Raw genomic sequence first — 15,737 nt, forward strand, 5'->3', positions numbered from 1 at the left:
ATAAAGCGATGCCATTTTCTTTTTTTGAAACAAGGTTGATTGGTAACATGAATTTCAACCAAACCAAATTTTTTTTATTATTTTTATTCAGAAACTCAACTGTCTGTCATGTAAACCCGAAAATACAAATAAAATAAAAACTCATTAAAATCTCACTCAAGTGTCATTATGAAATAACAAAACAAACACAATGACTACTTGACTGCAGCTTTTTAGATATTGACTGCAGAAACGGTTGGGTCACGTCATGTCTGAGAGTACTGAACACAGGTTTAGATTTCTGTGTGGCTGGAGGGACATGGAGTTAAACTCTCCCGGCTACTACTCGAGAGTCTGCTATTGAGACTTTGCTCTAATTTTCGGGATAATTAGGGCAGGATTCGGGATTCGGGACAACTGCTTGGATATCGGGACCGTCCCGAATTTTTTGGGACGTCTGGTCACCCTAATGTATTATAAAAAAAACATTTCCGAACCATAGACTCTATAGACTGCAAACTGTATTAATCCTTTTTAACCTTGACAAAGGGAGCGTTTACCAGAGACAACCTTTGCGTTTTTTATATACATATTTTTTCAAGATTATTTTTTGGGCATTTTGGCTTTTAATCGATAGGACAGATGTAGACAGGAAAGGGGGGAGAGAGAGGGGTAAGACATGCAGCAAGGGGCCGCAGGTCGGAATCGAATCCTGGGCCGCTGCTGGAAAGACTGAGCCTTGGTACATGGGGTGCACGCTCTACCAGGTAAGCTACAAGGGCGCCCCTAGTCTATATGCACGACGTTCCACTTCCAGGATTGCTCTGGTGCCGCCTGAAATTCCTCCGGATGTCCCTCTTTTCGGCAGGATGTCCGTCACTTTCCTCTTTCTTTGTGTTGGGGTTCTAAACTCTGGTGGATTTGTGAGGACTATGGTTAACTGCTCCTCAGATCTCTGCAGGGTAAATCCAGACAGCTAGCTAGACTATCTGTCCAATCTGAGTTTTCTGTTGCACGACTAAAACAACCTTTGAACGTACACATGTTCCACCAAAACTAGTTCATTCCTGAAGCTATTTTGCAGGCTCTGTCGGCGCCTAACGCCCCTCATGACGATTGTGATTGGTGTAAAGAAATGCCAATAAACCAGAGCACGTTTTTCACCCATCCCAGAATGCTGTGTGGACGAGCCAGAGTTGGGCGCCCCCAGTCTTTCTGTTCAAACCTTTCACAATAAAAGCCCTAGACATACAGTATAACCTACACTGTGTACTGTTTACAAGAGGGATTTCAATTCACTCAAGAGTATTTCGCTAAAAGGAAACTCAATAAATAGCTTACAGTAACTTAGTGTTAGTTTTTACTGCTTCGGCATCCCGACCGTGGTCGGAAAGCACAGGGGAAGAAGGGACTTGACCATAGGGCTGCAGTCTCCGTAGCTAACCCCCGTCACTCCACTCAGCAGCTGGGGGAAACAAGACAGAACACCTCCGGTGGTCTTGAGGAGCTGCAGCATTTAATTGTGCTCACACTGCAGACTCTAGCTACTGTACATTCACTCTATATCTTCGCCTCTAAACGCTCTCCTCTGTTCCGATCACTTTGTCTTGTCCGCTCACACCGCATGTTATTAGTAGGGAAATACTGAATGTTTTTCTTTTAAGCATACAAGAACAGCTAATATACCATGTATATGATAAGTGTGCTCATTGTATCTAACAGTTTAGATTTAAGAATATACATAAATAAATATACTCTATCAAATATTAAAGCATGCTTTCCTGTCTGTCTGGGTGAACACATTATCTCTAAAAGATAACACGACTTTCAACAAGTTATGCTATTTTCCCTTTAATGGCTGCCATTCTGTCAGAGCCTATTATACATGTCCCCCTTGTGAATGCACAGAACTGCCGAATTACTGCAATTACGTGAATGAATTTGACATTTTAGGGACCAAACTGCCTTATCTGTACATGAAGTTCAATTTGAAGCTTCAATGATCTAATGGGCTCTAATAAGAGAATAAGCCATGTGTACTTACTCTCCATGGATTATTAATTTAAGAGAAAGGGCAATATAAAAAAATTAGTAGGGTCACATTTTGTAACTCTGTTTGGCCACAGTCTTTCCCTAATCATAAGGTGCCCTGTGGAGTTTTCTCGTAGAATAACAAAGTTTGTTCATTCCTATAACATTTCCTGCATTATTTACATCCATGTATACTTGCTCAAAGTATTCTTCTGCACTGCCCTTGTCCCCGTATTGCTGCGTGTCTTGGAACATTACTACCACTTGTAAATCAGGGAATAGTGCAAATCCATTGGCAGGGTTGGGTAGTAACAGTTAAAGTATAATTGTGATTACGTAATCACATTACCAAAAATAAATAACCATAATACCAGATTATATAGATAATAGTAACATGTCATGGATTACTTGATTACATCTCTGACAATGTCTTTAAAATATGCTAATATTAAGTTTTTATTCCTTTTTATTTACATTGCAAATGGAAGACTAACATTTCTAGTAGCTCACCTGGTTGAGCATGCGCCCCATATGCTGAGGCTTAGTCTTTACCGCAGGTTCGAGTCCACCCCTAGCTCTTAGCTGCATGCCATCCCTCCCTCTCTCTTCCTCCTTCCTGTCTGCCGCTTACGGTAGTTTTCTACACACACACACGGGAGAGCCTCATTTCCCAAAATCTCACATTGCCAGACCTTCCTTCACAGCCCTGCAGAGGAGGGTCTGGCTAGTCCGCACAGCATTCCGGGATGGGAGAAAAACGTGCTCTGGTTTAATTTCTTTAAACTAATCACCCTTTAAAAGTTGTTTTAGTCGTGCAACAGAAAACTCAGATTGGACAGATAGTCTAGCTAGCTGTCTGGATTTACCCTGCAGAGATCTGAGGAGCAGTTAACCATAGTCCTCAGAAATCCACCGGAGTTTAGAATGCCAACACAAAGAAAGTGGAAGGTAACGGACATCCGGCCGAAATGAGCGACATCCGCCGGAATTTCTGGCGGCACCTGAACAAAATCCCGGAAGTAAAACGTCGATATAGACTACATTTCCCATGACAAAGCCCGGGTGGAAGATAGGATCCTACGTCACATCCACACGGGAAAGGGTCTGTCGGTAACATTAGTCATGGAAAATGAGAACCGTGCAAGTTTTCCTTTTGTATCAAGCAGCAAAAAGTTGTAGCATTTACAATGCACGTCCTGCGATGTGACTATTGCACACGTGCACATCGCAATGTCAGCGCTGAAACGATATAATGTGCCACCCTAGTTGCTAGCCTGTAACACGGAACAATCAGCCTTCTAAAGGCCTCTATATTGTGACAGTAGTTGCAAAGTTGCGTCCATATTTTAGGTCAGATTTAAATAAACCAGCTTTCCCTGGACGTGTCAGGTCGAATGAAGCAGTGCAGTGAAGCAGTAGTCATCTGATGACACAGCAGCATCAGCTGCATTGGTCACTTTTTGTCCGTTAATGTATGTCACAATCTAACCTGGGCAATCTGTGCGTTGGTGTTCATTCTGAGAACAGAAGATTTTCACAGGGAGATAGATCCGGCGTGTTCAGAATTAAATTGAAATGCCTCACAAATCTACATATAAGTAGAGCTGGGTATCGTTCAGACATTTTTGATAAGGTACCGATACCAATACAATGACTTCGAAACCGGTTCCTGAACGATACTTTTATTTATTTTTCAGCTCCTACTACATAGTCTCTGTGCGTAACGCAGAGTTTTTTCTGCCTGCCTCTATGACGTGTAACGTTAGACAGCCAATTATTAAAAAATATTAACAAGCATTATTAGATCTTGGTAGAAGCATGCTGCATGCTTATTGGCTCCCTGACGCTGATGAGATTGAATCCTTAGGTATTGAAATTTGGTATTGAATGACGAGGCATTTTTCAATACTCGACACTAAGGAGGCAATTCGGTCGGTGCCTAAAAAGTATTGAATTCGGTACCCAGTCCTACTGTACATATAGGTACAATATAGATTTTAGCAACCTTCTGTACTTGTAACAAAGGTTGTCTTCAATGTATAGCTGAAAGGGGAAGACTAATGCAAATTATCTGATTTCATTAAAGTGGTTTAAAAATCAGTTGTGAACTTTTGGAGTTTTACTGTACTTTAAACAGTGCACTTTATTTGAGGAGATACGTTCTGTTGACCAAACACTTTAAACACACCTAGATATGAAACAGTATAACTAACTGCCCTTCTGCTCCAGTCCAAGGGCAGAGGCTGCGCCACAATTTCTTTTGGTTCCTGGAGATCTATCAAAACCAATTAGCCATGGATTAGCATCCAATGTTGCTAATTATGATGCTAATTGGAGGGGAATACACAGTGGACCTCGGGAAGAAGGCTGAGGCTGTGACTTGAATACTGACAAGGTTTCCAACTTCCATTTCTAATATGCTATTTGTATGACTGCTATCTATCTATCTATTGTTCATATTATTGACCTACATAAATTAGTTATGTTTGTGTCTATCTGCCTTTTAATCCAGTCATGTACTGTATGTCTTAACCCCTAACGAGTGTTCAGTTCAACTCAACATATGATTGGTGTGAGGTATTAAAAAATAATGTACATGGTCACTGGAGTATTTTATCCATTGGATTAGGGTTTAAATAACTTTTTTAAGCACTAAATTGGATGGAAAAATCAAAATGACTTAGACATAATATGACCTGAATATCGCATTGGGTAATTGCTGCAATCAATTGCTCTGGCTATTAACTGCAAAAACAATGCAAGGGTAAAAATCAGTCAGTCTGTCCACATGAATAATATAAATACATTAATTTAATAAAGAAACCGTATGTGCACATGTGTCATTACAAACCGTATCTGCTGTGACGTTATGCGTCAGAGCTGACACGTTCATTCAATGCTGCTGTGTCCAGGGGCACACAATGGAAGTCCGGATAGAAGTTGCATGACAGTTTTTGTCATTGCACTTTTTTTTTTTACATTCTAAAGTCAGCTGATGTAAAGCGACAAGTCCAACAGCTAGATCTTGAACTCGGTCTGCTCTTAGAAATTTGCGGTATTGAGTTTCATGCTTTCTGCTTTATTATTAAGAACAGCAGCCTTGAAGGAATCTCAGACAGCACAGTCAGTCATAATATCATCTAAAGGCTGAACACGTATTTCCCTAATGGTTTCTCATGTTATTATCAGATGTTTAGTCCAGTTTATTTGGGTAACTGTTTTGTCCTAAATAAATCTATTATCCCAAAAGCCGTCTGCATGGCTCCGGGAATAGCACTGCCTGTTGATTAGTCCACCAATTTCATTACTGCCCCCCTGGAGGCTGAATCCTAAAAGCCAGGTTACGCTTGAAAAGAACTAATTTGTACGTGTTGTCTGTCCTCGTATGTCAGTTTTAAGCCATTCTAAACAACCACCCTGTTAGGTGAATTGAAATGCCATTGTCATACAGAGTGGGGGGGTGCATAATATCTTTGGAATCGAACCCCCGGCCACTGCGGTAAGGACTGAGCTCTGGTACATGGGGTGCATGCTCAACCAGGTGAGGTACCACGGCGCCCCTGGGAGTGGCAACTTTGACCTGCTGCTGGTGCTCGAGGGCGCTTAGATCGTTAAAAATAGGGCCCATTGACTACCAATGAAGGTAAGACTGTAAGACTTCAGAAAAAAAAAAAAATCAGCAGGAAGTTTAAGTTTAATTTATTGTAGCCTAACACTGATGGACTGTGATGGCTGGTATTAATTGAGCGAAAGCAGTGTTTGTTTTAAATGGAAATGGACATTATAGTAAATGTATGACTACCAATAAAGGTAAGACTCTGGGGCGGATTGGCCATCTGGCAAATCTGGCCGGACCAATTTTTTTTAATGTGGGCCAGTCAGATTTTTTTTTTAAATATACAAAGATTTTAGAGACATTAGATTTTTATCGCTTGCGCGATTTCACTATGGTTATAATCATAATAATAATATTAACAATTATTATTATTATTATTATTAAGCATTTGGCCAGTCGGCAACGGCCGGCCTGGTCCCGAGATGAGCCGACCGACCCAATCAAAAGTTACTCAAATTGGGACATTCAGTCAAAATCAAGCACTTCACCTTCAAACGGGATCTCTGTTTGCAGGGTTCAGGCTGTACCGGACCCTCCCGGTGATCATGCTGCTCTGGGGTACCGGCTGCAGCAGCATGAAGCCGCTGCTGATGGGCACAGAGCTCCGCCGGAGCTCCGACTGCTATATGTCCGCGCGGCCGTCTGACGGCATCAGTATTAAATTGACAGTTTCATTACCGGTTAAAAAAGTCTCGTTGTCGCGTTAAATAGTAGTCTAATTCAGTGTTTTGGTACAGTTGGTTTTAACACCTGATGCGAAGAGGAGTAGCCTACACATGACAACCCTGAACAAGCAGCGTCGTTCTGCGTGCCCTATTCACGTGTCACATTTTACACTTTGTAGGTTTAACTCTGCAATTAATCCGCGGTTCACATGTATGCATGAACTGTGGTGGTCCGTTACACTGTAGTCTCAACATCACTGATCATTTTTGATCAATAGAATGTAGAAAACACACTTCATAACGTTTTGTATCCATAACATGATTGTGTTATTCTACAATTTAGCAGTAAAAGCAGTAGCCTCTGAAAGTCAATCCTACATTTTGGAGCAAAACGTGCTCTTTGGGGGAAAAAAGTTACCATAAACCCCATAAAACAACGGGACTTTGTCTGTCCGGCCCATGTCCCGGACGTGAAAGCCCCCTTACTGGACTATTGAATATTATAATATTCCATTATATTTTGTATTTTAAATTGTTACCTGCCACCAGAATTTTGTGATTTCCTTGCCATAAATATAGACATTTTTACCATAAATTGGTGCCCAAAATGTATCAGAATGCAAGAATTGAAGTCTTTTACCCTCAAAATTTCCTGGGGGAGACCAGACCCCATAGATATAGAACTGTTCTATATCTATGCCAAACCCCCCTGCTTTATGTGTTCCCCCAAAGGCCAATTCTGAGCAAGGAAAAACCCTGAAGTATAATTACAGACAGCCATAAAAACATATTAAAATTGCAGTTAGAGAGTTAAAACAGATGAAAAGATGGGGAACCAGACGGACAATATGTACAGTGTCAACAGAGAGAAACACGGACAATCGAACAGACAGACAGTGACAACAAACAACAACATACTGTAGAGAATGACAGCAACAGCATACAAATGGCATAAACAGATTTGTTATAAATGTGTGCTCTTTAAAAAGTAGTAAGCATTGTTTGCCAGTTACTTACATTAAATATTTAAAAATCTGTTACATAAGGTAGTGCTTATATTATTTCACCATCTGTACACAAATGTAATTAGTGAATGCACGTGTCCGTGGGTGGGGCTGCATGGTAATGTGGGCTGGTGTGACTACAGTGCCAGGGCTGAATTGTTGTCCCAGTCTGCCCCTGGTAAGACTGGAAGACTTTTCAGCGTGAAAAATCAGCAGAAAGGTTATGTTTAATTTAATGTAGCTTGACACTGATGACTGGTATTAATTGAGTGAAAGCAGTGCTTGTGTAAAATAGAAATGGACATTATAGTAAATTTATCAAGACACCAGGTGATGTGGATAATGTTTTGCATTAACTGGGGACATAAGAAATAAAGGCTTGACTATAAGCCTGTTCCAAATAAAGGGCTTGTTCTCTCTGCAGCAGGGGTAAATAAGCCCATGTAGGTGTATACATTGGATGGATGGGTGTATGAATAGAGTAGTTGCTATGACCAATGTTACACTTCATGGCTGAACAAACACAAAAAACAGTGCCACCAGGAGAAAATCAAACTTCCCCAACTGTTAACATAAGAAATAAAAAAAATAAAATGACAGTCCAGACAACACAGTTTTAGAGATCAATGATCTCTCAGAAAATGGCAAAAACACCAAAGACATTAGCAAAAGATGGAGGCAAAATAACTAGCAAATGGAGATCATCGCATTAACCAGAGCATTCCTGCTCAGCTGTTAACCTTATTAGTTGGTCTAAATGGTCTGCATTTGCACATGAGAAACCAAATCTTGATTCACCAAGGGATTTACACATTTGACCCCTCTGCGTCACTGAGAAAAGTCCCATCTCTGTCAGAAAAGCTTAAAAGTATCATACTATTATAAGCTTCAAAGAAATCCACAGATAAAAGGTGGATGTTTTGAAAATCTGCATTCATCCAGCTGCCAGGTCTGCATGCAAGACTGCAGAGGATTGATCACAGTCCACTGTGCAAATGATTTCTTTTAAGCTCTGCTCTGCCTGGAGTCAAACACCACCAATACACTGGCTGATAGGGCTATAGGTGTGTGTGTGTGTGTGTGTGTGTGTGTGTGTGTGTGTGTGTGTGTGTGTGTGTGTGTGTGTGTGTGTGTGATCATGGCAAAATGTGGTCCTGTGTGTGTTAACGGCGAGCATATGTGCAGTCATGAAAATAATATTCTCTATGGCTAAAACCACCAGCTTCACATATAGAGTGTCAAGCTCTTGTTCATCTACACACATACACACTCTCTTAAATAATGCACATACAATAGACGTTCTCTCTCTCTCTCTCTCTCACTCACACTCACACACACACACAAGTATACTGTATACTACCAATTACAGACACTTTTCTATCTCACACACACACACACACACACACACACACACACACACAGCTGCAGCCGCTAAACAGCATTTGCTCAGCACTGAAGCTGGAATGAAAGAAAGATAAAGACGGAGAGAAGGAAAGAGATGAGAGGGAAACAGAGACAGAGAGGTGGAGATGAATGGAGTGATGGTCTTTACCTCGTGCAGACGGATGTGTTCGGACTCCCCTCTCCTCACGCCGTGTTACTCTCATCTGTCTGTTTCCCTCTCTCTAGATCCCGCTCACTGCTTGCCACTGGACAAGCAAGTGTATCTCTCTCTCTCTTTGACTCTCTCTCTCTCCATGGTTGTGACACTGAGAATAAAAGACCGCCTCTGTTCAATCTGTCACCACCTCTCTCTCTCTCTCTCTTCACTCTGCCCCCTCCTATTTCCTAATCTATCTCTATCTTTGTGTGTGTATATATATATATATATATATATATATATATATATACACATATATGTTTTGTTATGCTTGCAGCCTCTGCAGTGAGACCACAATTGGCTGCAGCACACACACACACACACACACACACACACACACACAATTGGCTATACACACAAAAACACTGAGATTATGATTGGCTCCACACAATTATTTCTGCAGTTTGCTCACACACCTCCCTGTCAGTTTCTCTGCATCTCTCAATATGGCTACAGATGGCTAAAGGATAATTCTGTCTGACTTCTTACTTATTTCATATTAGTAATCATGACATTGTACTCACCAAAGTAATTGCTAAGATTTGAAAACACACTGGTTGTGGCAAAATCTGATTGGTTTAAATGGATGGGAGCTGTTCTTAGCTCTGAGATCAGTAATTATTCTTTCTTAGTCACTGGCTAATTTAAATTCAACTTTTTTTTTCTTCACCTGCTCTTAGATAAGACGTTCTGCAGATGCAGAAGTTTAACTGCAGGGATGGGGGCCTTTTTAAATGCCCTACTTGTGACAAAGCTCACATTAGAAGAAAAGACACCTGGAGGCTTGCCGAGGTGTCACACAACAGACATCCACCTCACCTGCTGCTCGGTCCGAACATGACCTAGACCAGGGGTGTCCAAACTTTTTTTTAAAGTGCCAGATTTGATAATGTGAAGATGCCTGGGGGCCAATGGTCCCTTCTGACATTGTTTTTTTTAACAATAAAAGTTACATACAAATGCACTGATCTATAACATTTTTATTTGCATTGTCACAATTATCTTTTTTTTTTTAAATGGCAATGTAACCAAATCAACATCACTCAGACGTGAACAAATCTACAAAATAAATTAAAAAACATTCTGCCTTACTTTTACATCTGTAGTCTGATGACCAAACATACTGTATGGAATACCTTAAACATGAAGTTGATAAATATCTTAACCTCATGTTCATTTTAAACATGACTTATTATGCGTAATGCAAAGTTTGTTAACATTTAAGCTTACAACATCTGACTCTTGCTCTTGTCCTTCACAAACCGAAGCTGCGGGCCATATGAAATCTGGCTGCGGGCCGTGATTGGCCCCTGGGCCAGACTTTGGACATGCCTGACCTAGACCCTAGTCTATCAGCATCTACTCCTGATGCATTGTTCCATCTCCTCTTCCTCACTGCGACTAAACTTAACTGCTACGCCCTCTCCCTAGGCTTCCCCCAAACACTGTCTCTCCCTCTCCACAATTGACTGCTCCTCCGCATGTGCGGTTCCGGTTAAATCAAACATCTGCCATCCACTCCTCAGCAGATACACATTCGACAGTTGCCTATTTTAAGCCTGATTCGGAAACAACTGTCTTTTACTCTCTGCTGGTTTCAAGTTCAACTGCCATGTCTAAAACTCCAAGATGAATCCTGAACACGGTTAAATGTCCTCACTGCAAACTTACTTGCCATAAAAGACCGTCCGTGAGTGATCATTTAAAGATTGCCTGTGTGGATGCTACAAATGGGATAATGCAGCATAGCTAAGGGCAACACATTCTCACTCCCACCGCGTCGAAATAGGGACGCTTGGTCAGGTGCCTTTGGCGTTTAGAACTGATGCAAAAAGTCTCCTTTAGCGTCGGGACTCTTGGCATCACTTCTTGACGCCCTGGGTCGGCACTGACTTGGCGTCAAAAAAAAAAAAAGTAAATTTATAAAGTGCTCATATTATGCTTTTTGTTATAGGTTTACAAAGTGAAAAAGCCCAAAGTCCACCCCAAAGGCACTTACCATCTCCACCACTGTTGAACACTATTCACAAACTGCTCCAAACAGCTCTATTGTAGTCCAGCCTTTACTTCCGTGACAAACGTGCGTCACTTTGTAACACACATTATAATGCTCGTCTAGCCGTGGCACGCCCTCATACTCTGCTTCTTAATAGCTAGTAGTCCTTACCTAGCTACTGTCAGGACACGCCCTCATACTCTGCTTCTGACTGGCTAGTAGTCCTTACCTAGCTACTGTCAGGGCACGCCCTCATACTCTGCTTCTGACTGGCTAGTAGTCCTTATCTAGCTACTGCGCATGTGTGACTCCCAACAAAGATGTTACAGTAGTGAATGTCTCACTCTGTAGCTAAAACAGAGAGCTCAACACACAGGGTGAAAAGAGGAGCTGCAGCAATGTGCAGTACAACAAATATATGGTGTTTTTTGAAAATCAAACCACATAAACCTATTCTGGTACAACCTCTAAATACAATTATGAACCTGAAAATAAGCATAATATGGGCACTTTAACTGACATGAGGCACCAAAAAGGGACAGTTAGGTTTAGGAAAAGATTGTGGGTGGAGTTACAAAAAAACAGCTACAGTAAGTTAGTGTATTTTAAGATACGCCTTTTAAATATAGGTGTCCCAGTACCACAAGGACAGAAATAGCACAGACAACTAGACCCAGATAAAATACAAATAAATAGAAATACACAAGGGACACTAAAATGAAGAAAATAAAAAGTCTAGCAATAAACATGCATTTAAAGCTATAGTGCGTAGTTTCTGTCTCCCCCATGAGGAATTCTAAGTAATGAAAAACAGAACTGTCGGCGCGTCTACATGATACAAGCCTTCAGTGACCGTGCACAGCCAACGTGGTGTCAACACAAAACACAGCTCTTTCAAGCCAGAGAACCAAGTTCACTTTGCATCAAAAAAAATATACTTTCACCCAGGAAACGCTTGTTCATTCCTCGGGAGTGTTTTAATCCAAACAACGATCTTTTTCCTTCTTAACTTGTCATTTTGGTGCCTGAACTTAACTTTCGTCCCTGCATGACGCTCCCTTTTTCTGGCTAAACTCCACTACTACTACGAAAATAGGCATCTGGCGGTGCCTATAGCCGGCTCGCAGTCACCTATTGGCGGCTAAGAAACTGCCGCTGGTAGCCGGCGTCCCAGAGCTCTGTAGCAGCTAAATACAACCAGCAACTGCTGCTCAGATTTTATTGTTTTACGGCACTACAGACTGTTAACGTTACAGCGCTTTACTTAGTTTAAAATACTTATTTTTTAGAATATATTGTCTATTGCTGAAGTAGCATTGATCACTTTGAGGGTGGGAGGGGGGGGGTACATTTTGTCCCCACCAGGGATAAAAATAAGGCAGAGGCAGGGATATGTAGACCAGAAAGAGGGAAATCCTACACATCCCCATTATTTTAAGACACACTGGCATAGATAACCATGCTATGTGCTAAGTAGACAAAATAGACAAAATCGATAGACAGTATGCTGTAAAGAATAGTTTTTACGTTACAATGTTGACTAATTAATTAAATAAAAATCAACAACAAAATGCTTCCACAGGAAGTGTCTACCGGATTTTATTTTGTATCTTACCAAAAGTGTACACAATTTTATTTTGTATTTTTTGCGTGCATTTCCTGTCCTGAGAGTGGAGCTGACTTTAGAGCAGAGCCTGGACCAGAAGTGACCCCACAGAGGAGCCCTGCAGGCAGATATTCTTGAAAGAGTGTGTAAATGCCAGTAACTAATGAAAAGGGAGACAGAGAAGCACACAAAGCGAGGCAAAGCAAAAGAGATGAGCTCCTAACTGCTGGCAGGGAGACAAACAGTCCTTTCATCAACTCAGAACTCTGGTGTGTGTCTCAGTTGATCTGATCTTTTAACCAACGGTAGGAGAGTTTATTTTAGCACATAACGAACACAAACAAGTCTCAGCCGTGTGGCTTATTTGGCGCTGATAAACAGTTGAAAATGTGTTAAAAGTGTAAAAGAAATGCTACTCCATCTATCCGCAGGCTGTGCCGGATGTTCTGGCAATTATCCTGGAAATGAATCGTCGTTGAATAAGCTAAATTGATCTTTGGCTGGACCCAGCATCCTCCTGGTCCCCTAATTGGGATTGAAAATAAGGATGACTGCCTTTTCCGCTTTAATTTTGACTATTTTTTTTTAAATCTGTCTCTTGCAAGTCAATAAATGTTATGGAACTATAATACTAAATCCCCGGAGTACCAGTTTAAGTATAAATACAGTTTCAAAAACCTGACCTTTTCATTTCTCATGAAATGCAATGTAAGTAATGAAATCATTGCACTACTGTTGGACTCAAATCTGGATAATTATTTTTTTATGCCTCAGTGAAAGTTGGCTTCACAGCAAGGTTTTACCTACCTTTATTGACTACATTTACGTGCACATAATATTCAGGTTTTTCGCCCTTATTCCAAAAAAGACGATATCCCGACTAAGCTGTTTACATGGCTAATGAAAGTTAGTATTCCACTAATAATCTGCTGCTCTTTGCTGTGTGTTGTCCCTCATCTCTCTCCCCACTGTCACTGTACAATAAAGGGAAAAGCCCCAAAAAAATTGTCTTTAAAAAAAATTATTTTATAGTAGCTGTGTTTCTCCTTCTTATCAGGTCTGCAGCCTTGCAAACTGTTGGCTGGTTGGTTTGTGTACAGCAACCATAGCAACACACAGAGCCGACCACAAGCCTGAGGTGAAAACCCCAATTGAGACGCATATTACGAATGCGCTGTATACATGTCCAAACAATGCCTCTAAAACCCGAATAATACAGGAATATCCCACGTCTTAATCGGAAAATGCTATATTCGGAGAAAGGACTTAGTCGGAATATCCAACCGGAATATGCTGTTTACATGACCTGTATCACATTCGGAATATTGTCATATTTGGTATAATAGTGAAATATGGTGTGCATGTAAACATACTGATTGATGTGCCTGGGTATATACAGTATGGTTTAGAAGAAATAGTTCAGTTGAAGAACACATCAATAATTTTGAGCAATCTGGCCGGCCTATTGATACCCCCAACAAATAAAGAGACATTGGTTTAAATTGCAAGAAATGACTAAAAAACAAGTAATTGAAATAATTGACAAACTCACAACCACGCAACCAAAAGATCTTTGTAATCTGTAATTATATTTTGAAAATGTGTAGTGATGTATTGGCTGAACACCACCAGTCTTTTAGATTCATTTTTGTATTTATGTATGCATGATAAAGTCAAATGTAAAATATTAATGATTTAATATTATATTTCATCATTCACTTCACTATCATCACAAAAGTCAAGTTGCCAGTCTGTCCAAAACCTTAAACTGGCTTTCAAAAACCCATTTGAGCCAGACTCTTAACGTAGTGTCTGTCATTGAGACATCTCATCTGACTGCTGTTGACAGCCAGCGACCAGACATTTATAAAGTGGTGGAAAGAGACACTAACTGTCAGCACACATCAACATCAATCTACCACGTTGTTAAGGGCGCTCACATGGGGACCACAGCACCTGACCAGAGTTGGGTTGAGCAGCCAAAAGTGTACTGTGAAAGTACTGTTGCTTTGGTATACGATGTGTTGGGAAGGTTACTTTGGAAATGTAATAGATTTGGATTATATAGTCTATATTGACGGCATTTCATTTCCGGGATTGCTCCGGTGCAGCTGGAAATACCGCCGGATGTCCCTCATTTTGGCCGGATGTCCGTCATCTTCCGCTTTCTTTGTGTTGGCGTTCTAAACTCCGGTGGATTTCTGAGGACTATGGTTAACTGCTCCTCAGATCTCTGCAGGGTAAATCCAGACAGCTAGCTAGACTATCTGTCCGATCTGAGTTTTCTGTTGCACGACTAAAACAACCTTTGAGTGAACACGTTCCACCAAAACAATTACCTTCCTGTGGCTATTTTGCAGAGGCACCGTTGCTCCGTCTGGCGCTTAGCGCCGCCCATGACGATTATGATTGGTTTAAAGAAATGCCAATACACCAGAACACATTTTTCTCCCATCCCGGAATGCTGTGTGGACTAGCCAGACTTTCAATGTTTTATGTAACTTATTACATTTAATTATTAGGGCCCGAGCGCCAACAGCGGCGAAGGCCCTATTGAAACTGAAGGAATTCTTCCTTTCCTTTCCTTTCTTCCGGCAAATGAATCGCCTTTTTGAGGGGCTTAACATACTCAAAAACTCTAAATTTACGTATTTTAAGGGTTTCGGGAATAGGCGCAGAAAAATGACTCGCTAGCACCCCCTAAAAAATTAAAAAAAATTGAGCCCCTGCAGTACGTTTAACATAGATTAACGAAACTTGGTACACTTATGTAGCATGTCAAGATGTACAAAACACGTCATGAGAGCCATACCCTAAACCCAACAGGAAGTCCGCCATTTTGAATTGAAAGTTCGAAATTAGTGCAATTTTGGCCATTTCCACGTCGTGCTTTAACGAACTCCTCCTAGATATTTCATCCGATCAACTTCAAGTTTGGTCTGTGCCATCTTAAGACATTAAAGATGAAAAGTTATTAAAAGAAAAACTTTTCGTCATAGGGCGTGGCTGTGGCGGGGCGGCCATTCTGTGCGTTTCGCCATCGAAACAGGAAGTGGGTGTAACTTGAGTGTACATTGTCCAATTGGCTCGAAACTTTTCAGAATTCATAAGAGTCCAACCCAACCCTTCTAACTTCCTATGAATGGTGATTAAATATGAACTGGATATGCAAAACATGGTGCTAAAATACGTCTTCATTACACATTGGAAACCCGGTGTGTAGGAAGGTAGGCATGTCTT

The 15,737-nt window shown here is 41.0% G+C and overlaps 1 protein-coding gene across 3 annotated transcripts in view; it reads right to left on the reverse strand.

Annotated features, from left to right (window-relative positions):
• LOC116043968 (cadherin-18-like) overlaps positions 1–8,983 on the reverse strand; it is a 108,637-nt gene extending 99,654 nt beyond the window's left edge. For all 3 annotated transcript variants that reach the window (XR_004898349.1, XM_031291016.2, XM_036005400.1), the window contains exon 1: positions 8,848–8,983. The gene's annotated coding sequence lies outside the window, so the exon portion shown is untranslated. The remainder of the gene's footprint in view (positions 1–8,847) is intronic.
• Positions 8,984–15,737: the final 6,754 nt, after the last annotated feature.

Source organism: Sander lucioperca, chromosome 9 (genome assembly GCF_008315115.2).
Source record: "Sander lucioperca isolate FBNREF2018 chromosome 9, SLUC_FBN_1.2, whole genome shotgun sequence".
Lineage (NCBI taxonomy): Eukaryota > Metazoa > Chordata > Actinopteri > Perciformes > Percidae > Sander > Sander lucioperca.